General features: G+C 41.2%; 1 long non-coding RNA gene and 1 other non-coding gene across 2 annotated transcripts in view; one reads left to right on the top strand and one right to left on the bottom strand.

Moving 5' to 3' along the window:
- Positions 1–22,272, bottom strand: part of LOC126963016 (uncharacterized) — a 105,027-nt gene that overhangs the window by 35,417 nt on the left and 47,338 nt on the right. The gene's annotated exons all lie outside the window — the stretch shown is intronic.
- On the top strand, positions 475–607 carry LOC126963475 (U8 small nucleolar RNA). The gene has a single exon (XR_007729107.1). It is a non-coding gene; the product is annotated as a U8 small nucleolar RNA (small nucleolar RNA).

Consider the following 22,272-nt stretch of genomic DNA (forward strand, 5'->3'; position numbering starts at 1 on the left):
ATGACTAGTTTTCATTTTTCTCTCTCACACACACACAATTTAAAGGAATGACTAATGAGCATTTCTTTAAAATATTGCCCTCAATTAAAAATTAAAGTTAAAATTTTAAAATGTGTTATTTTTTTCATCAGCAAGTTTATTGTTTCTTTCTTATTAACCTTATGAGAGAAATATCCCTTCCTGATCAAAGTGCAGTCCTGATAAAGTTGTAATCCTGATGTGGGTGTAAATAAAAAATAAAATTTGATGTGGTTTTATTGGAGGATTTCTTATTAACAGCGTTTGGACTTTGGATATACTTTGTAATATGCAAACTGTGCCTTATTTTATTTATCTTATCCAGCCAGTTTTATGAGTTACTATCAAAAAGTAACAAGCCAAACACCTGATAACTATTAGATATACTTTCTAATATTGTTAAACATTATTCATAAGGAAAAACTGGTAACTAATGACATATAAACTGGTGAATAATCCTCACATGGGATAATTTTTACTTCATTCTCCCTTTGGAGGGCAGGTTAGAACATGAATGTAGTTTGCATGATCCATGATTCACATCTTGGAGTAGTCACAACTTGCAGTGCCGTGATTGCTTCTATTTATTTCTTTATAAAACAAACAGAAATTGAAACATAAGTAAATTGTTATACATTGACATAAATGTAATATTATAAAGATATTGAAATTTTTCAACAAGATGGTGGATTATAAGACTCCCATATGACTCATAGAAACATCAGAAAGTATCTAAAATTGACTGAAATAAAGTTATTTATTTATGGAGTAGCTCAGTAGCTCAGTAGAGATTCAGGGTGACTATACACATACAGATGTTACAGGCAAAAGACTAGGGGAAGAGACATGCAATAGTCCATCTAAGTCATTGAGAGAAACTGGGATGTGAAATTTTTTAATAGTAAGTGATTCAAAAGCCATTGGTTATTTGGGGAAAAATAAAATGGCAAAAACAATCCACGTAGGTGCATGTTTAGAAACAAATTAAGAAGGCCTTGAGGTTTTATATAGGGCTGATGCCTTGACTGAGAACCTGACACACATATGAGTTGATGACTGTCATGACAGAACAAATCTATATACAGTAAAAAATCTGTTTTATTTTTTTCAAATGCCCAGTTAAATAAAATAACAAGGCATACAGGCCAGATGCGGTGGCTCACGCCTGTAATCCCAGCACTTTGGGAGGACAAGGAGGGCAGATCACTAGGTCAGGAGAAGGAGACCATCCTGGCTAACATGGTGGAACGCCATCTCTACTAAAATCCAAAAGAAAATAAAAACAGCTGGACGTGGTGGTGAGCACCTGTAGTCCCAGCTACTCAGGATTCCCCTGCTAAAGCAGGGGAATCACTTGAAACCAGGAGGCAGAGGTTGCAGTGAGCCGAGATGGCACCACTGTACTCCAGCCTGGTGACAGAGCAAGACTCCAGCTCAAAAAAATAAAACAAGATAACAAGGCATACAAAGAAACAAGAAATCACAGTCCATTATGAGAAAGAAAATAAATCAGTAGAAATCATTCCTGAAGAATCACAGGTATTAAAATTAGTAGAGAAGCATTTAAACAACTGTCTTAAATATGCTAAAATTGCTAATGAAAACTATGGATTAAGAACTACAGAAAATCTGGGAAAAAAAAGAAAATCTAAATATAGTCATAACACAGAAACTATAAAAAAGAAAAGGAAACGAATTGGAGGGAGAATACAATCATCAAAACTTTTTCAAATTGGTTAAAGACAAGAATCTACAAATTCAGGCAACTTAAAGAACTGCATATAGCATAAACTCAAAGAGACTCAGACCTGTATGTGTTATCATCCAACTCTAAAAGCCAGACAAAGAGATAATCTTTACATAGCAAGAGATTTTGGGAAGCTGAGGTGGGTGGATCACCTGAGGTCAGGAGTTTGAGACCAGCCTGGATAACATGGTGAAACCCTATTTCTACTAAAAATACAAAAAATTAGCTGGGCATGGGGGCACACATCTGTAATTCCAGCTACTCGGGAGGCTAAGCCAGGAAAATAGCTTAAATCTGGGAGGCAGAGGTTGCAGTGAGTCGAGATTGCACCATCGCACTCCAGTTTGCGCAACAAAAGCAAAACTCTATCTAAAACAAAAACAACAACAAAAATAAAAAGCAGGAGAGAAAGATGATGCAAGGGTGCAAGGGATCCTGGACAAGATGATCCACAGATTTCTTATGAGAGTCTTTGGAGGATATAGTAGGTGATATATTTAATGTGATCAATAAAGAAATAATTTTACCCAATAATTCCATACTTGGCAAAAAAAAATTATTCCAACTTTTTTAAAATTTTTTTTTGAGATGGAGTTTTGCTCTGTCACCAGGTTGGAGTGCAGTGGTGCGATCTCAGCTCATTGCAATCTCCGCCTCCCGGGTTCAAGCAATTATCCTGCCTGAGCCTCCTGAGTAGCTGGGACTATAGGCAGGCACAACCACACCCAGCTAATTTTGGTATTTTTAGTAGAGACGGGGTTTCACCACAGTGGCCAGGATGGTTCAATCTCTTGACCTCATGATTCCCCACATTGGCCTCCCAGTGTGCTGGGATTACAGGCATTAGCCACCACACCCAGCCAAATTATTTCTTAAAAATTAGAAAGTTATTAAGACTATGTGATGTAAAAGCTGAAGGAGTTCATTGCCATTAGAACTGCTCTACAAGAAATGCTAAAGAGAGTAATTCACTTTGAAATGAAAGAATTTCAGACAGCAACATGAAGTCATATAGAGGTATAAAGACCTCTCGTAAAGGTAGGTGTAAGAAAAATGTGGAAACACATATTTGTGAAAGTTTGCTTTTTACTGTCATTTTCTTCAAGATTTACATTACAAATGTGTACGAATAAGAATACATTTCTGTTAACATGTACACCACATATAAAGTTGTAATTAGTGACATCAATAATGTGAAGTGGAAACGTAGCTGTGGAAAAGTAGAGTTTTTGTAAGGAATTGAAGTTCACATTGATTTCAATGTGGATGGTATAACTATAGGATGCAGTATGTCATTTCAATGGTAACCACAAAGAAAATAATTACAGATTATGCACAACATAAATTAAAAAGGGAATACAAATTTCAGCAAAAAATCATAGCAACCCCAAAATATTGTTAGTTGAGTATATAAAGAACAAAAAGCTGAAGACATAAACTTCTTTCTTACATACAAAATACAATCAGTTTATCTCAAGAATCTCCAAAGCCTTATCAGGTTTAGAAGCAACTTAAACGTCTAAAATGCAAAGATGTATCTGAGATCCAAGACAAATTTCTACCAGCTATGAGCAGGTAAAATCAAAAACAAGTTATTTACATTCAAATGACAAAGGTTTTATAGGCAGCGGTTGAACAATCTCATTTCAAAAGGGAAATATCAGTTGAAAGAGAAGAAGAAGAGACTTCATGCAAGTTGTAAACCCAACAGGGCAGAAATTAAATCTTAAACTTGCAAAATCATCTTCCGTGACCCTATATTCTTCATTCTGGGCACACTGGTGCCAGGGGTAGGCTTCTGGGGCTTTGGGCAGCACTGTACCTGTGGCTTTGCAGGGTGCAGCCCACATGGCTGCTCTCACAGTTTGGAGTTTAATGCCCCTGGCTTTAAACGCTGAAGTTGTAAGCAGCTGATAGATTTATAATTCTGGAATTGTTAGGGGTGAGACCTTTCTCCCACAGCTTCGTTACACAATGCACCTATGGGGTCCCTCTGCAGAGCTCCAGCCACACATTATTGCTCAACACTGCCTAAATGAAAGCTCTATGTTGGGGCTCCAGCCCTGGAACAGGTTTCTTTCTGGGCATCCAGGATTCCTGACACGTTGTGTGAAATCTAGGTGGCAAGTGCCAAGCCTCAACCACTCTTATGCTCCAGAGAGCTCAGGCTCAAAGCTCCCCTCTTCTATTTGTCACTCTCTGCTCATCATTTCTCCAGTGATCAAGTGTGTGTCATGCACCTTGCCAAGGCTCAAGGGGTACCTTGTACATGGGGGCTTCTGCCTGACCAATGTGGGTCGTGGAGTCGACAAGAACTAAAACTTTCCACAGCTTGTATACAATCGGGGGGAAAGAAACTGATCTCAGGAGACCGCAGGAATTCTCAGTCCTATAGGTGAGGGAGAGGGGGAGGAACATGAGGAAAGGAAGATGGGAAGAGGGAGGAAAGCAGATGGAAGATGGAAGACCGGGGAGGAAAGAAGTGGGATGTCCTTGAGTCATACATGAAGAACACTCATGTGCCTCAAGTAAATAACTGATCCTAATTTCTTCTCTCTATCTTTTTTCCTAAACAAGTGTTACAGTTTGCAAAGAACTCCAAATAGTTTCTCAACAAATATATATTGATATGACACTTTAAACAAAATGATGTTTGCCAGCACTGCTTGTCCTGAGATTTCCTGTTTGGTTGACTCAATTCTCTGGGGTGAAGACGATCTTTGTGAAGAAGAAGGAGTACTCTTGAGTCTCACAGAGGTTTGTGGGTGAAGTCATGTCTGTGAGAGGCTGTGGAAACTCACAGTTTGCTGCATTGCTGTGGAAAATGGTGGGACGCCCAAAGCCGTGCAGGAGGAAAAAGGAAGAGCTGGGAGGCTGTGGGGGTGGCTGAGGAGGAGGCTGTGGAGGAGGCTGAGGTACCGCGGATGCCCTGGAGAAAATTTTGGGGAAAAGAGAGAGATGCCTAAAGCCACATGTAGGAAGTTTTAATTATGACATTAGATGAAATTTCACAACCCATGAAATTTAAAGTAAATTCCACATTGCTCAGTTTTTTCATAGAGTGAACTCTGAAGAAACAACTGTGACACCGTGTTCACTCTGGATGAGTGACGATTCCACCAAGCACTTTTTGAGATGCCTGCCTCTTCTGCACTGTTTGTTATTTTACTATTTCTCAATACTATTGTTCACCCCTGCAATCTACTGGAGTTGAGGCAGTCAGAGTGACTCAGCAGCTTGCACACCTTCTGACCACTCCTGGATAGGTCAACAGCAGGGGAGGTTGTAAAGAGAAAATTATTCATTTTTATAGTTGTTTTGATTAGTATAAAACAAAGTGAGAAAAACCTATTTCTGAATGGTTGAAACTCCATGTGATATGGAAGGAGACAGGGAAATACTGGGTAGAAGAGGGTGATTTCCCAGCAAAGGCTCCACCCTCCAGCCTGGATACCTGTGCCCCTAAATGAGAACAGGCATTTCAGTTTTCACACTCCTAAAATTTGCCTTTTGGCCCACCACGCCTCCAGTCTGCCCCTATATAAACCCCCAAACCTAAGATCCAGGGCAGACCAGCAGGTGAGGAGACAAGGAGGCAGCCAGATGGATGGCAAACAATGACACGGAGAAAGAGAGAACAGGAGGGACATTGGACACTGAAAGGAGTTTGGCCTTGGGGTATTGGAGAAGAGTCCGGCCACTGGGCAGCCTGACTCCATGGGAAGATCACCTTCCTACTCCTTTCCCCCATTCCGACTCCCCATCCATCTTGTTGAGAGCTGCCTCCACCACTCAATAAAATCTTGCACTCATCCTTAGAGCCCACATGTGATCTGACTCTTCTGGGATGCCTGGCAAGAGCTTGGGATAGAGAAAGCTGACACACTGGCCCTCTGCCTTTGAGATAAGTCAGAGAGTCCATGGAGCTGCAGTCTCAAGCCGTCTGCAGATGGCAAAGCTGAAAGAGCTTTGTAACACTGTGGTTGCAGGCACCCACACCTAGACGCTATCATGGAGCCAGAGTCCAAAGCGCTTGCCTTGGCCTATGCACCTGCCCATCTCCATGCTCCCCCTCCCTCAAGGAGTTTGAACAGGTGACCCACACCCCTGTCACAAGTCCTGCAAGGGGAATCAGGAAACTGTCTCATTTCACATACAAATCTGTTAGCACCATATCAAGAAGTCTAAGGAATGGTAAGCTCTGGGGGTCGCCCAGGAGCATCTGTAACTTCTCTCATCTTTTCCCTGACTCTTCTTCCTCTGTGTATTGATGTCATCCTCAGGCTGGGTGGAGGCTGCTGCAGCAATTTTAGAACTCCCAGGGAAACAGGACAAGAGCCACTTGAAGAAGAGGGGCAGCTGCATCTTACAAGCTTCTTCTAGATGTGAGAGAAACCTTCTCAGAAGCCTGCAGCACAGTCCCTCTCATGTGGCATTGGCTAGGGCAGGGTTGCAGCACTCTTCCCACTGTAGCTCATGCCAAGGGCAAGGGAATAAACATGACTGACCTTAGCAAAGCTTTTCTAGTAAAATGCATGTTGGTGATAATACAATCCTAACCCCTAAAACCATAATGAAAAATTGATATTTTCAAAAAGTTAGATATTTGCAACCTTGCTTATACCTCAAAATAGCTTTGCAAGTTTTTAAAGAACTGGAAATAAATCCAAGTCTTAAATGTAAGACCTGAGACTATTAAGTGCTAGAAGAAAATCTAAGGAAAATTTATTGTGGCAAAAATTTCCTAAGTAGGTCTCGGCAAGGAACTCAGACTAAGATTTCAAAAACACAAATGAGAAAATAGGAAGAGACATATATGACTTAATTCAACAAATAAAGCAAAAAAAAAAAAATCAACAGAGAACAGACAACCTACACAATGGGGAAAAATAATTGCAAACTGTGAATCTAACAGGGGACTGACATCCAAAATTTACAACGAACTCAACCCAACAAAAACAATTACAAGAAAACCCAAATAACCTCTTTAAAATTCATCAAAGAGCAGAGGTTTCCCAACCACATGCCTAGGCACACCTATAGGCACTTAATACCTGTCCACTGGATCCTCTTTCTTCCACTGTGGAGACTCAGAAGGCTGGGAGGCTGGGAAATTATTGGGTAAATACAATGGACATTATTCAGGTAATAGCTGCACTAAAAGCCCAGACCTCACCACTGTGCAATACATCCACGTACCAAACTGCACTTGTAAAGCTTAATTTTATACAAATTCAAAAACAAAATAAATAAAACATAGTAATACCTAGACTTTACTACAGATCAAATGAATAGCAACCTCTGGTGTAGGATTTTATCTTTTGGCAAGATGGTCTACAAAAATACAAGCAGGGCAATTTGTTCTGGCTGTACGCACATTGATCCAGTTTGGTTGCCACAAGCACAGATCAACAGGTAAAAGGGAAAAGAGATCCCAACCAGCAGAAAACCTAAAGGAGAAATCTAGAGAGAATGAGTGTACTCTGAGGATTTCAATTTAGTTTATTTTGTAAGCAAATCTGAATATGTAAACCTGTGTGGAGATTGAAAGAATGGAAAGAGGAAAGATGAGAGACCCAATGACTGCAACCCTTAATGAATCAAGAACTTGATGAACTGATGTGTAGTGAAAATCAAAGAGAAAGAGGCTTCATTAGTATAAGTGTGTTAAAGGTTCATAGAGCAGTTACAAGTACTTCCTTGTCGGTACAAGTTCTAACATGGAAGTATTTGCCTGAAGTATAATCTAAGTATGAGTAGAAACTTTCAGTTGTTGACAATGTAAAGAACAGAAATGCTGGAGTTTTCTGCATGTATAGTGAAAAAAAATGTCCACAAATCCTGGGAAATAATTGTAAACTAAGGGAATAAAGGGACTATATCTAGAAGGGGACATATGATAGAATATAAATGATATCAGAGCTAAGGAACAGGTTTTTATTTATTTATATCTGAGATGAGTGACTGGTGATATAGTACTTTCTATTAGCAAGGTTAGATAATTAAGGCTTACTTGCTTCAAGTTCTCCACAAAGCTAGTACCATAGGCTCAATAGTGCTCCCTCCCCCTGCCCTGCCAATAACTCATGGCTTTATCTTTGGAACCTGTGACTATGTTACCTTACGTGGCAAAGCAAACTTTGCAGATGTGATTATGTTAAGGATCATAAGGTTTTCCTGAATTCTCTGGATAGGCAATGTAATCACAAAATCCTTACAAGTGGGACCCAGGAGGGTCACAATCAAAGAGGACATGTAAGGAAAGACACATAGGACACAGATCCTAAGATGCCATGCAGTTGACTTTCAAGATAGAGTAAGTGCCATGAGCCAAGGAATACATTCTCTGGAACCTGGAAATGGCCAGGAAAAGCATTTTCCCCTAGACCCTCAAGAAGAAATGCAACCTTCTGGACACCCTGACTTTAGTCTGTTGAACCAGATTTTGGAATTCTAATCCCCAAAACTGGGAAAAAATTAGTTACAGTGTTTCAGGCCACAATATTTGTGATGACTTTTTTACAGCAGAAATAGGAAATGAATTCTTACATGATTCAGCAATTCTCGTCCTCTCTCTCCTGCATCATCAATTTTTCTGTTTCTACTAGATTCTTCCTAAGAGCATGTAGGCATGCTGTTTTTTCTGCCATCTCAAAGAAAATTGTCATTTGTCTCCATTATTTTCTCCATGGACTTCTCAATTATCTGGTGTACTTATAAACCATTATTTGAATACGTTCTACACTTCTGTATCTAATTCTTCTCTTCCTACATTTTTTTGAATGCACTCTATTCAGGTTCTTGCCTCTACCAATTTATCAAAATTGGGACAAGGGAGAGGATTTTGAAAAATAACTAATGAGTACCAGGTTTAATACCTGGGTAACAGAATACTCTGTAGAACAAACCCCCATGGCATGAGTTTACCTATATAACAAACCTGCACGTGCACCCCTGAACTGAAAATAAAAGTTACAAATATTGAAAATAAAAAAGTTTTGGAGACCTAAATTACATTATTTAATTCCAATTCTGAACAATTATATTATTTAATATTTATGAAACAATTCTGATACTAATTCTGAACAATTACATTATTTAATAATTATGAAAAAATTAAAGTAAAAGAAATACACATAACAGTGTCATGGCTAGCCTTTGACATTCCCTTAAAAAATTAAAGCACAACATTCTGAGAAATTACATTATTCTAATGTAAGGAAGTGTGTGAAGAGCAAAAGTCAGAGAAGGCCCCAGTGGCCCTGAGGGCTCATCTAGTTGTGGGTGGGCTTGTACTTGGGTCCTGGCTTGTCTGAGGATCAGTTCCAGCAGTTAGTGATTGAAACGGAACACCCTGATGGACATGGTTAAGCCTGCGTCTCTGCATTTCTCCAGGGTCTAGGGAAGAAGGAAGTGGGTGTAGATCTTCAGTGTAGCCTGGCTTTGTCATTGGTCATTAAACCTTTTCTTTAGTGTGGTAAAATACATACACCATACAATTCATCATTTAACCATTTTAAAACAATAGTTTATTGGTATTAAGTCCATCCACCTTGTTGAGCAAGCATCACCAGTACACATATACTACAATTTTAATCATCCCAACCTAAAACTCTACTCATTAAACAACAACTACCCATTTCCCCTTATTTCATCCTCTGGCAACCACCATTCTACTTCCTGCCTTTCATTTAATTATTCTAGGCACCTCACATAGTTGGACTCACACAGTATTTGTCATTTTGTGTCTGGTTAATTTAGCTTAATAAAATATCCGCAAGGTTCAACATTATTACTGCACATATCTGAATTTCCTTTCTTTTCAAAACTAAATAATGTCCCTTTGCATGTATACACTACATTCTGTTTATCCTTTTATTTGCTGATGCTCACTTGCATTTTCACCTTTTGATTGTTGTGAATAGAATTATTATAAATAAGGTTATTGTGAATAATAACATTGTTTCAAAAATATCTATTTTAGTTTCTGCTTTTAATTTCTTTAGGTATTGTGAGCCCCAAATATCTGAGACATGCCCCAGTCAATTTAGAAATTTATTTTGCCAATGCAAAACCTCTCTCCTGTTGTCCAGGCTGTCCTCGGCTATGGTTACTGGGTTTGTTTTCAGCACAAAGGTCGCAATGTTGTGTTATACTTTCCAAGCGAGCCTTCAATCCTTTTCCTTTTATATATTTTTGCATGAAAGTTAATGAGGCATCTCATCCAAAATGCATGCTATCATGAGTATATTTTGGCACTGGGTGAACAAGGTGCTTTGGCACCCACATCAGGTCTTCATCATTTACTTTTCAACCTTTCTTATCTTGAATACATCCTCTGTCCTTGGCAGCCTTTTTAACCTCAAGAGTATACTGGGATTTGAAAGTTATCAGAACTATTTGGGGAATTTAAGGTGCCTGAACCTCAGTACTGCTGTAGGTTGGGTACCTGGCTGTGCATTCAGTGAAAGCATTCCCTCTAGCTAGACTGCAATTCCTGTGCTGATGGCCTGGACAACACATAACAGCTATTTCTCTTGGGGTTGTCACCACCTCCAATAGCTCCAACATGGCTTTGCGTATTTAATTTTAGTATTATCTGCCATTAGCAGTCCCCTTTTCTTGCAAATAGCTCTGTGTGCATGGACTATCATGAAAGAATATTTGGAATCAGTTTAGATATTGGTTCTCTTACCTTTGGACAGATGCAAGGCTCTCATAATGGCGATTTACTCAGCCTTTTGCATAGAAGTCCCTGTTGGGAGAGTTCTTGCAGCTATTACCTCCAAGACAGTCACTATAGCCTAGACAGCATTCCTCCTTCTGTTGGTGACTAGGCTGCTTCTGTCCACAAAGAGCATCCAGTCTCCACCCTGGAGGGCTGTGTCCTTCTGATGTGGTTGACTGGGTGACTCTTGATCTATAACCGCTAGGCAGTTGCATAGCAGTTCCTTTGGTTGCCCGGTATGTGTCAACAAAGTGGCAGGGTCTAAGGCTCCAGTGGCCTGTAGTTTCATTAGACCTTACCTATGGTACACATTGCAGTGTGGTTTAATGCCTTTTGAATAAGAAAATTATTTTCTTTCTTTGCTACATTTGTATAGAGGAGTTTTGTAGATTGGCAGGAGATTTCATTTTTGCCATTCTTTTCCAGTATAAAGGAAAACATGCTTGATAGTTATGTCCCAAATTAGGTAAAAAAAGATTGAAATTGGATGTCACCAGGGGCCCCTAATTTCCACCTGTAGTAACGTAACTTCTCTCTGTGTTCTGTAGACACAGAACTTCCCTCCCTTTCACAGACTCCTCATTGGTACGGCCCAATTACATCCACTTTCCTAAGCATATGGACCCCCCATCTCTGTCATCCCACCCCCAGTGATTCACTGAGGGAACAATTCCAGCCCTGGGTCCCCAGATGATGTAAGGTGTTGAAAAACCCACCTTCCCATAGAGAGCCAAGAGCAGAGCATGGACATCTTTGATTAGTACCAAGGAAATATGAGAATAGTGAAACTTTGCTGTGCCTGTATTCTTGGGTATTAGTCCATTCTCACACTGCTATAATGAACTAAAGAGCTACCTGAGACTGGGTAATTTTCAAAGAAAAGAGTTTTAATTGACTCACAGTTCCACAAGCTGTACAGAAAGCATGGCTGTGGAGGCCTCAGGAAACCTACAATCATGCAGGAAGGCAAAGGGGATCAAGCACATATTCACATTGCTGGCGAGAGAGAGAGAGAGAAAGAGAGAGAAGGTGGAGGTGCTGCACACTTTCAAACAACTAGATCTCATGAGAACCATATGATAGGAACAGCAAGAGAGAAATCAGCCTCCATGATTCAATCATGTCCCACCAGGACCCTCCACCAACAGTGGGAATTACAATTTGACATGTAATTTGGGTGGGGACACAGAGCCAAACCATATCACTCTGCGCCAGCCCCTTCCAATTCTCACATTCTTCTCACATTTCAAAAGACAATTATGCCTTCCTAACAGTCCCCCAAAGTCTTAAATTATTACAACCTTGCTCAAAAGTCCAATTCTAAAGTCTTATCTGAGACAAGGCAAGTCCCCTCCAACTATGAGCCATAAAATCAAAAATAAGTCAGTTATTTGCTAGACACAATGGGGGTATGGGTATGGAGTGAATGCTTCTGTTCCAAAAGGGAGAATTGGCCCAAAGGGGCTCAGGCCCCATACAAGTCCAAAACCCAGAAAGGCAGTCAATAAATTTCAAAGCTCCAAAATAATCTCTTTGGACTCCATGTCTCATATCAAGGCCACACTAATGCAAGAGGTGGGCTCCCAGGGCCTTGGGCAGCTCTACCCCTGTGCCTCTGCACAGTAAAGCCCCCATGGCTGCTTTCACTGGCTGGCATTGAGAGTCTGCAGCTTTTCCAGGCACACAGTACAAGCCTTCAGTGGATATACCATTCTGGGCTCTGGAGGATGGTGGCCCTCTTCTCATAGCTCCACTAGGCAGCGCCCCAGTGGGAACTCTGTGTGGGAGCTCAAACTCCACATTTCCCTTCCACACTGTCCTAGTAGAGGTTCTTCATAACGGTTCCACCCTCGCAGCAGGCTTCTGCCTGGACATCCATGCATTTGTAAACATCCTCTGAAATCTAGGCAGGGCCTCCCAAGCCTCAACTCTTGGACTCTGAGCACCCACAGGCTTAACACTACATGGAAGCGACCACACACTGGGGCAAACATCCTCTAAAACAAGATCTCAACATGTATCTGAGGCCATTTTAGCCATGGCTGGGACTGAAGTGGCTGGTATGCAGGGTGCCATGTCCCAAGGCTTCACAGGGAAGTAGGGCCCTGGGCTTGGCCCATGAAATTATTTTTCTCTCCTGTGCCTCCAGGTCTGTGATAGACGGGGCTAACATGACGGTCTCTGAAACACCTCGGAGGCATTTTCCCCATTGGCTTGGCTATAATAATCGCCTCTTTTTACTTATGCAAATTTCTGCAACCGGCTTGAATTCTTCCTCAGAAAATGAGTTTTTCTTTTCTACTACATGGCCAGGCTCAACTTATTCAAACTTTTATGTTCTGCTTCCCTTTTAAATATAAGTTCTAGTGTCAGATAATCTCTGTGGGCATGCATATGAGAATATGCTGTTAGAGGCAGAGAGGCCACATCTTGCTTGCTTTGATGCTTAGAAATTTCTTCCATCAGATACCCTGAATCATCTCACTCAAGTTCATAGTTCCACAGATCTCTAGGGTAGGGACACGATGATGCCAATCTCTTTGCTAAAGCATAGGAAGAGTGACCTTTACTCCAGTTCCCAGTAAGTTTCTCGTCTCCATCTGAGACCTCCTCAGCCTGGACTTCATTGTTCATATCCCTGTCAGCATTTTCTTCACAACCATTCAAGTCTCTAGGAAGTTTCAAACCTTCCTTCATCTTTTCATCTTCTTCTGAGCCCTCCAAACTCCTCCAATCTCTGCCTACAACCCAGTTCCAACGTTGCTTTGACATTTTCAGTTATCTTTATATCAATGCCTCACACTCGGTACCAATTTTCTGTATTATTTTATTCTCCCGCTGCTATAAAGAACTGCCTGAGACTGGGTAATTTACAATGAAAAGAGGTTTAATTGACTCACAGTTCTGCAGGCTGTACAGGAGGCATGGCGGGAAGGCCTCTGGAAGTTTATCATAGAGGAAGGTGAAGGGGAAGAAAGCATGTCTTCACTTGATTTGTGATAAAATGGATGGTGTGAGACTTAACTGAGTTCTTCTTGTAGAATCAATGTCTAGAAATGACCAATCTAATGATCATTTTGTATCTTGTAAAGTAAGTCTTCTATCCTTATCAGAGACAGATTGGAATGTTTAATACTTCAACTTAAGTGTCAAGAGTGAACAATGCCTAGAAGACCATTCGAACTCCTCTCTCAACAAACCATTTCTGTATGTTCCTGTAAGATACACATGTACAGATAGGAAGGAATTGAAAAAAAAGGCAATAGATTAATTCCAGCTTCATTTGGAATCACTGGCAGTTGTAATTCGAGCTCTTCCTATATTGAAGTTGGTGGAAATAAAGAACGCAGGAGTCTTGTCTTCTCCCGGGCTCTCACAGAGGAAAAGCAGGAAAGACAGTCAGATTAGCTGGAGCCGATGACGGATCTGAAGCACAGCCATCCCGTAGGCTGAATGGTGGACACTTCATGTGGGTGCTGGGATCTAGCTCTTGTGCTCCTGAAGACACAAATGGACCCCGGGGTCTGAAGGGTCCTAGATCAGCTGTCCTTGCAGGGTGGTCAGCAGGGAGGAGTCCTGCACCTGGTGGACAGTGGGTGCTTGGAAGGGCTTGTCTGAGCTTCCATTTCGCTGTCTCTAACTTGCCCCTCTCCAGGTCACAGAGATCTTTTTTTGCATGAAAGTGACATGACAAGTTTACGACTCTGAGGATTCAGAGGTTGATAATTTTGTGGGTAGATTATATTTAGTATTATTACTATTATTATTATTAATGTTACCTAACTGATGTCAAGTGCTTTCTGTGTATTTTAAGCATTTTACATAGTTTTAAATTTTAATTTCTGAACAACTCTCCTATAGAAATACTCTTATTATTATATATTTCTTACATTTTCAAAGTCTAAGTTCAGGCTGCTCTCATCTTCCACCCTGGTCAGAGCCACTCAACTCAGTTCTTGGTTAAATATGAGAATGGCCAAGATTCTACAAGTAAGTGGAAGCCAACGTGAATACTTGGTGGCACCTTTGCTGTGAGATTCTTCGGCCTGGAAGTATTAACCAGAGAATATCAACCAACTAAATCTTTTCTCATGTAAGACGCCACTGTGACACCAAAAATTAGATAATGAGGAAGGACAGTTTAGGAGGCATAAAGTCGCAGTAGACACTGGATTGTGCTTATGGGGTCTAAGGCTCTTGGCGTCCTACAGTATCACTGAAAATCAATGACTGATGTCGCTTTGGAGGGATTGCCCCCAGAATGACAGGGACCAATGTGCTCAGTCTTGGTAGAACTATGACATCAGAGAGCACCAGATAACAGCTGTCAGACAGAGCCAACTTCTTTTCAATGGCATAGTTGTCCGTCTCATCCACTATGAATACTTAAGCATAAGTTAAGCATAAGTCTTACATACGTTATGTCCACCTTTTATTACTGTTCTTAACTACAGAGCAGAGCTAAAGAGAACAGAACAGAATGTCCCATAATTTCCTGGCTGACAAAAATAAAATTAATACATGTGTGCTTAAAATTCATACAGTAAAAAAAGGTGGGAAGTGAAATAAAAACCTCCTTAACACTCTGCGTTTTCACGTGAAGCATTGCAGGAACAGGAAGCAGGTCCACCGTGCGCTGTGGGTTCCTTTGTCCTGCAAGGCTTGTTTTCTGGGAAGCTCACAAGCACAGTCTCAGATTGAGTCATTAATCCACTCCCTGTTTGAAATTTGAGGGACAGTGTGCACTCGCTATGGTCCTGACTTTGCCCACAGGCAAGGCCAGCTTGGTGAGATGAGTCTGTGCCATGGGTGAATCTAGCTGGTCACATGCATGGGAGTGGCTCTCGGGCTTCTGCTTCGGCATCTGGCTGCTCTTGCTGTGATATGTCCTGGATCTGGCTGCAGTGTTCCTCCCTCTCAGACCTCCGACAGAAGTTCTGATATTGCTGAGCAGGGCACAGCTTTGCATAACCCCCTGCCTGAGACACCAGCACATTGACTTTCGTCGCTTCTAGGCTGAGAAGTCAGCCACACAGAGGGCACTCAATAAATGCCTGTGGCATCAATGTGAAAAAACTGCTTGGGAACGAAGGATAAAAAGAATCATAAATGATCTGTAGGCCTCAGCTGGTTGGAAACTGGAAAGGTTGGGTGTTATGGACTCATTTATTGTTGTTAGCCAAAAATAGATGCTGTAATGTGTATGTGTGTGTGCCTGTGTGTGTGTGTGTGTATACTAGTGTGTATGTGTATGCAAGTGTGTGCCTGTGTGTGTATGTGTGTGTGCCTGTGTGCATGTCTCCATGTATATGTGTGTACCTGTGTGTATGTGTGTGTGTGCCCTAGGATTGTTGGAATGGTAAATGAGCATCATACCTAGGAATACAGACAACCACGGAGGGGAAATATCTCTACCATGAGAATTACAAAACACTGCTCAAAGGAAATCAGAGATGACACAAACAAATGGAAAAACATTCCACGCTCATGGATAACAAGAATTAATACTGTTAAAGTGGCCATACTGCCCAAAGCAATTTGCAGATTTAATGCTATTCCTATCAAACTATCAACGACATTCTTCACAGAACTAGAAAAAAACACTATGTTAACATTTACATGGAACCAAAAAAGAGTCTAATAGCCAAGGCAGAACAAAGATGGAGGCATTACATTACCCAAATTCAAACTATACTGAAAAGCTACAGTAATGAAAACAGCATGACACTTGTACAAAAACAGACACATGATCAATGAAACAGAATAGAGAGCCCAGAAGTAATGCTGCACAATCACAATCATCTGATTTCTGACAATTAATAAAAACAAGCACTGGGGAAGGGACTCTGTATTCAAGTGATTGGTACTTGGGTGACAAAATAATCTGTACACCAAATCCCCATGATATGTGTATATATTTGATCCTTGTTAACTGAGAGAAACTATCTGTGCAATAAGACAATGATCTGACCTGTGGAAGGCACAGCCATCTAATCTTCCTGATTAGCCAAGGAGAAGGCCCGCCTACAGGTTACACAATGGCAGACACAAGCACCAGCAGGAGGTAGAAGGTTCAGTGGGCATATATCAAGTTCCTAGAGGTATGCCTAAGCATGAAGTTGGGAAACCTCTGCTCTTTGCCCATTTTAAAAGAGGCTATTTGGGTGGTTGTTGTTGTTTAGTTAAGTTTCTTATCATTTTTTTTTCTTTTGAGACGGAGTCTTGCTCTGTCACCCAGGCTGGAGTGCAGTGGCACAATCTCGGTTCACTGCAGCCTCTACCTCCCAGGTACAAGCAATTCTCATGCCTCAGCCTACCAAGTACCTGGGATTATAGGCATGAGTCACCCCTCCTGGCTAATTTTTGTAGTTTTAGTAGAGATGGGGTCTTACCATGTGGGCTAGATTGTTCTCAAACTCCTGACCTCAGGTGATCCACAAACTTCAGCCTCTCAAAGTGTTGGGCTTACAGGCATGAGCCACTACACCTGGCCATAAATTTTTGATATTAGTTTTCTTTTGGATTTACAGTTTGTAAATATTTTCTTCCATTTTTTAGGTTGTCTGTTCACCCTTTTGATTATTTCTTTTGATTTACAGAAGCTTATTTGTTTAATTAAGCCACGTATCTGTTTTTATTCTCTGCTTTGTGTTCTTGAGGTCATACTCCTGAATTATTTCCCTAAATTTGTTATAATTTTTACCCAAAGAATTTTCCTTACATTTTCTTATAGCTCTTTAGTTTCAGTTCTTACATTTAAAACTTTAATTTATTTTGAGTCGTTTTAAAACCTTGCCAAGCAATTTGGAAATAGACACAATATTGAAAATGTCTAACTTTTTTGAAACACATCCCTAATTGGGGTCAATTGGAGAATCAAGCAGTAATGGAGGATGTTGCCATTGTTCAGCTGCACTTCGTGTGCTTATGGGCATGGGAAAGGATAAATGTTACAGGTGAACAATATCCTTCTTTCAGTTCTGACAAGGACCTAAAGAACCATATGCTGATTTTATTGCTCAGCTCCAAGAGGCTGTGTAGAAAGCCATAACTGATAAAACGACTCTGGATGTTGTAGTACAACTTCTTGCATATGATAATGCTAATGCAGGGTGTCAAACTGCTATTAGACCCCTGAAAGGGAAGGCTCATTTAGCTGAATGTATTAAGGCTTGCAGTGGCATTGGAGGTAACTTACATAAGTCTACTCTTTTAGCTCAGGCTATGGCTGGATTAAGAGTAGGAAAGAACATGCCCCATTTCTCAGGCTTTTGCATTAATTGTGGGCAACTTGGACACACAAGAAAGGAATGTAGAAAAGGAAATCAAAAGGCAAGAACTAGTACCATCAATCAATGGAAAAATCCCAGTATATGTCCCCGGTGTAAGAAAGGCAATCACTGGGCAAGTCGGTGTCATTCTAAATTTGGCAAAGATGGACAACCTCTTTCAGGAAACGGGAAGAAGGGCCTGCCTTGGGCCCCTCAACAAACCAAGGCACACCCATCACAGCAAATGCCTTTACAAATGTACAATTATCTCCCACCTCAGCAAGAAGTGCTCTGTAGATCTCTACAGCACAATTCCCATTTGCTTACTTCCTGGAGAGTCACCAAAGAAGGTCCCCACGGGAGTTAGGGGACCCTTACCCTCAGGAACAGTTGGTCTATTACTTGGAAGGTCTAGTCTAAATTTAAAAGGTGTCACTGTGCATACGGGAATAATTGACTCTTGTTATACTGGATAAATTCAATTTTTTATTAGTCCCTCCATGGTCTGCCTCCGCAGGAGAAAGAATTGCTCAGTTGTGGCTGTTACCTTACATAAAACTAGGAAGCAGCACAATGAAAAGAACAGGAGGCTTTTGTAGTACTAATCCAGCAGGAAAGGCTGTGTATTGAGTTAATCAAGTGACTGAAAAAAGACCTATTTGCACAGTAACTATTCAGGGAAAATGTTTTGAAGGACTGGTAGATATTTGGAGCTGATGTCTCTATTATTACTATAAATCAATGGCCCCAGCACTGGCCTAAGGGAAAGACATCCATTGGTATTGTTGGAGTAGGAGCTGCCTCGGAAGTTTTTCAAAGTTCCTTGATTTTACTATGTCAAGGGTGGGATTGTCAGGAAGGGACAATTCGGCCAATCATTACACCTATTCCTGTCAATTTATAGGGTAGAGACTTATTGCAACAATGGGATGCTGAAATATCTATTCCTACAGATCAATATAGTAATAATAGTAGACAAATGATGAAAACTACGGGATATCACCTGGGAAAAGGACTAGGAAAAGATAAAAAAGGCCAATCAGAACCTTTAGAATTACAAGGGCAAACAGATCGGACCGGATTGGGGTGTCATTTTTAGGAGCGGCCAATGTTGAGCCTCCGGCACCCATTCCTCTTGTTTGGCTAACTGCCAAACCGGTTTGGGTGGAGCAATGGCAACTGAAACGGGAAAACCTGGAGGCTTTAAAAGAACTGGTGCAGGAACAATTGCAAAAGGGACATACAGAGCCTACTTTCTCCCCTTGGAATTCTCCTGTATTTGTCATTAAGAAAAAATCAGGGAAATGGAGAATGCTAACAGATTTAAGGGCTGTTAATCCTGTGATTCAACCCATGACCTGCAGCTGAACAACACCTGACAGGACAAAAGGAAAATAAAAAGCCTGAACAAGATATATGGGGGAGGGATGCACATACAAAGGGCTGGGAAAAAGGAAAGATAATTTTATGGGGAAGATGATTTGTTTGTGTCTCTCCAGGTGACAATCAGCTACCTGTGTAGGTGCCCACCAAACATCTGAAGATCTATTATGAACCACAGCATCTACTGGACCCACCTGTACAGTGCAAATTGAAGGGTTAAGGATTACTTTTAAGCATCGATTTGCTCTCTCTGTGCCTTCTGTTAGAAGCGGCCTTTTTCTCGTTATCAATCGTAAGTTTTACCCCACAGTAATTAAGCAAAGAGGCAGAAGCTGAGTTACCAATGTTTCAGCAATAGCATGCCTCCCAGCTACAGCCACAGAAGTTTTTGATTCTGTTTCAGTAGATTTACCAACATGGAGGTGAGGGTATGCTTGTATTTTTGCAGGAGATGAACAAACCATGTAGGTACCCTCAAGATGTGTACAACCATGGACTGGGTTGCCCCAGTATAAGCCATGCTGAGAAACTGCTGGATTGCCAAGGTTTTACCTATAGATGCTTAAAGGACCAGTGCTTTCTGACTGAACTCCTCTCTATCCTGAATACAAGAGACCCTAATAGTTAGGCAGGAGTATCATTACCCCTACTCAGCATGAAGATGTTGCAGAAGACGGACCTTCATCCTTCTGCAACCCCTAGGATTAAGAGTCCTCTTGTAAAAGGGAAAGGGGAGATATGTGAGAAGCCTTCAACCCAGAGCAACTCTATTTTGAATAAGGCCTAAGAAAAATGAAGCTGGATCACTAACCAGCAATTAAGTGCTGCACAGCCTGCAATTGCCTTGCTCAGTTAATTTAAAAAAAGAGGCCACCTTATGGTAATAATAATGATAGCTATAGCAGTTTTTACAAAAAAGAGAAGGGGGGCATGTTGGGAGAAAAGCTGAGTGTTTGGAGAGAAGCTGAGCTGGGGCTTGCAGGTCTGCTAGACTTGCTGGCACCTTGCTTCTAGCACTCCCGTTATCTCAAGCAGTCATATGTTTCTCATTCACTTGATACACTGTTTCTTTTCAACCCCCGCATCCTCACCATCTGTTTGTTTGTTTGTTTGAGCACCAATAAATAGCATGGGGTCCAAGAGCTCAGGGCCTTTGCAGCCTCCACACTCACAATGGCCCCCCGGTCCCACTTTCTCTCTCAAACTGTCTTTTTCTCATTCCTTTGACTCCACCGGACTTCATTACCCCCACAACCTGGTGTTGGGTCTGATCACCCCAACAGGTATTTGAACAAATAAACATCTTTTTCACTCCATATGGATTTGTTCTGTGTCATCACTATCACCAGTCATTTTGCTTGCCATGTTCAGTCTTGGTATCAGCCCTACATAAAACCGTAAGGCCTTCTCAGTTCTTTTCTGAACATGTACTTACTGTTACTGTGTGTACACTTTTTTTATTTTCCCAAATAGCCAATGGTTTTTAAATACCTTACTATTTCAAAAATCCACATTCTAGTTTCTCTTCCGTAGCTTAGATGGCCTACTGTGTGTCTCTTCCCTTAATCTCTTGCCATCTGTGTGTATATAGTGTGGGGTCCAGACCTATGGGGCTTTGCGGATGTTCTCCCCATGTGTGGAGATGAGAGATTGTAAGTAATAAAGACACAAAACAAAGAGATAAAGAGAAAAAAGCTGGGCCTGGGGTACCACTACCGCCAAGATGCGGAGACCTGTAGTGGTCCCGAATGGCTAGGCGCACTGATATTTATTGCATACAAGACAAGGGGCAGAGTAAGGAGGGTGAGTCATCCAAGTGATTGATAAGGTCAAGCAAGTCATGTGATCATGGGACAGGGGGCCCTTCCCTTTTAAGTAGCCGAAGCAGAGAGGGAAGGCAGCACAGGTCAATGTTTTCTTCTATGCACTTATAAGAAATATCAACGACTTTAAGTCTTTCACTATTTCTTCTACCATTATCTACTAAGAACTTCAAAGAGGAACCAGGAGTACGGGAGGAACATGAAAGTGGACAAGGAGTGTGACCACTGAAGCACAGCACCACAGGCAGGGGTTTAGTCTTCGGATGACTGTGGGCAGGCCTGGATAATATCCAGCCTTCCACAAGAAGCTGGTGGAGCAGAGTGTTCCCTGACTCCTCCAAGGAAAGGAGACACCCTTTCCTGGTCTGGTAAGTAATGGGTGTCTTCCAAGACACTGGCATTTCTGCTTGACCAAGGAGCCCTCAAGCAGACCTTACGCAGGCGTGACAGAGGGCTCACCTCTTGCCTTCTAGGTTACTTCTCACAGTGTCCCTTCAGCACCTGACCCTATACCCGCTGGTTATTCCTTGGTTAAATTAGTAATACAACAAAGAGTAAAATTAAAAGCTAATGATTAATAATGTTTATACTAATTATTGATAATGTCCATGATCCTTTCTGTATCTAATTTGTATTATAACTATTCTTATTCTAACTATTTTCTTTATTACACTGAAACAGTTTGTGCCTTCAGTCTCTTGCCTCAGCACCTGGGTAATCCTTCACCCACATCTCCCCCCTTTTTATTGATTAGGATTGGCATTGCCATCATTGCTTGTCGCTGGCTTTGAGCTTTTTGTCAGACTCTGTGGAGACACCTGCAGACTAAAAGTAAACAACATAAACACACCAGTATTAGTAATGCCAATAACAAAAGTGAACCTTCAATGGGTTTGATCCACTTGAAAGGATTTAGATCAGAGAGTCCTTTTGTAATTCTTTCAAATATGTCAGAACAAGAAACGGTAGTTAAGTGAGCCTGGGAAGCCTCAAAAATTTGCTCCTTCAGTGTTGAAATGTCTAGGGTTAAATGATCATCCCAGGCTTTTAGATGCCTTTAGACTTTTTCCCAACTATGTTGATCTTCCTTGTAAGCATAAGGCATTATGCAATGATCAGAAGTATTCCAATCACATTGTAGTTGCATTCAGTGTTCTAAATTCATCATTCTGTCTCCCACCCAGATGACACTCTGGCGGAGATCATTAATTTGATTGGCCAGTTTTTGATCAATCTGAGCCTGAGAATTCCAAAGTCTGGTGGAATTTTTTTTGCCTTGTTTCCATATAATGAGTGGTCTGG

This window comes from Macaca thibetana, chromosome 9, assembly GCF_024542745.1.
Source record: "Macaca thibetana thibetana isolate TM-01 chromosome 9, ASM2454274v1, whole genome shotgun sequence".
Classification (NCBI taxonomy): Eukaryota; Metazoa; Chordata; class Mammalia; order Primates; family Cercopithecidae; genus Macaca; species Macaca thibetana.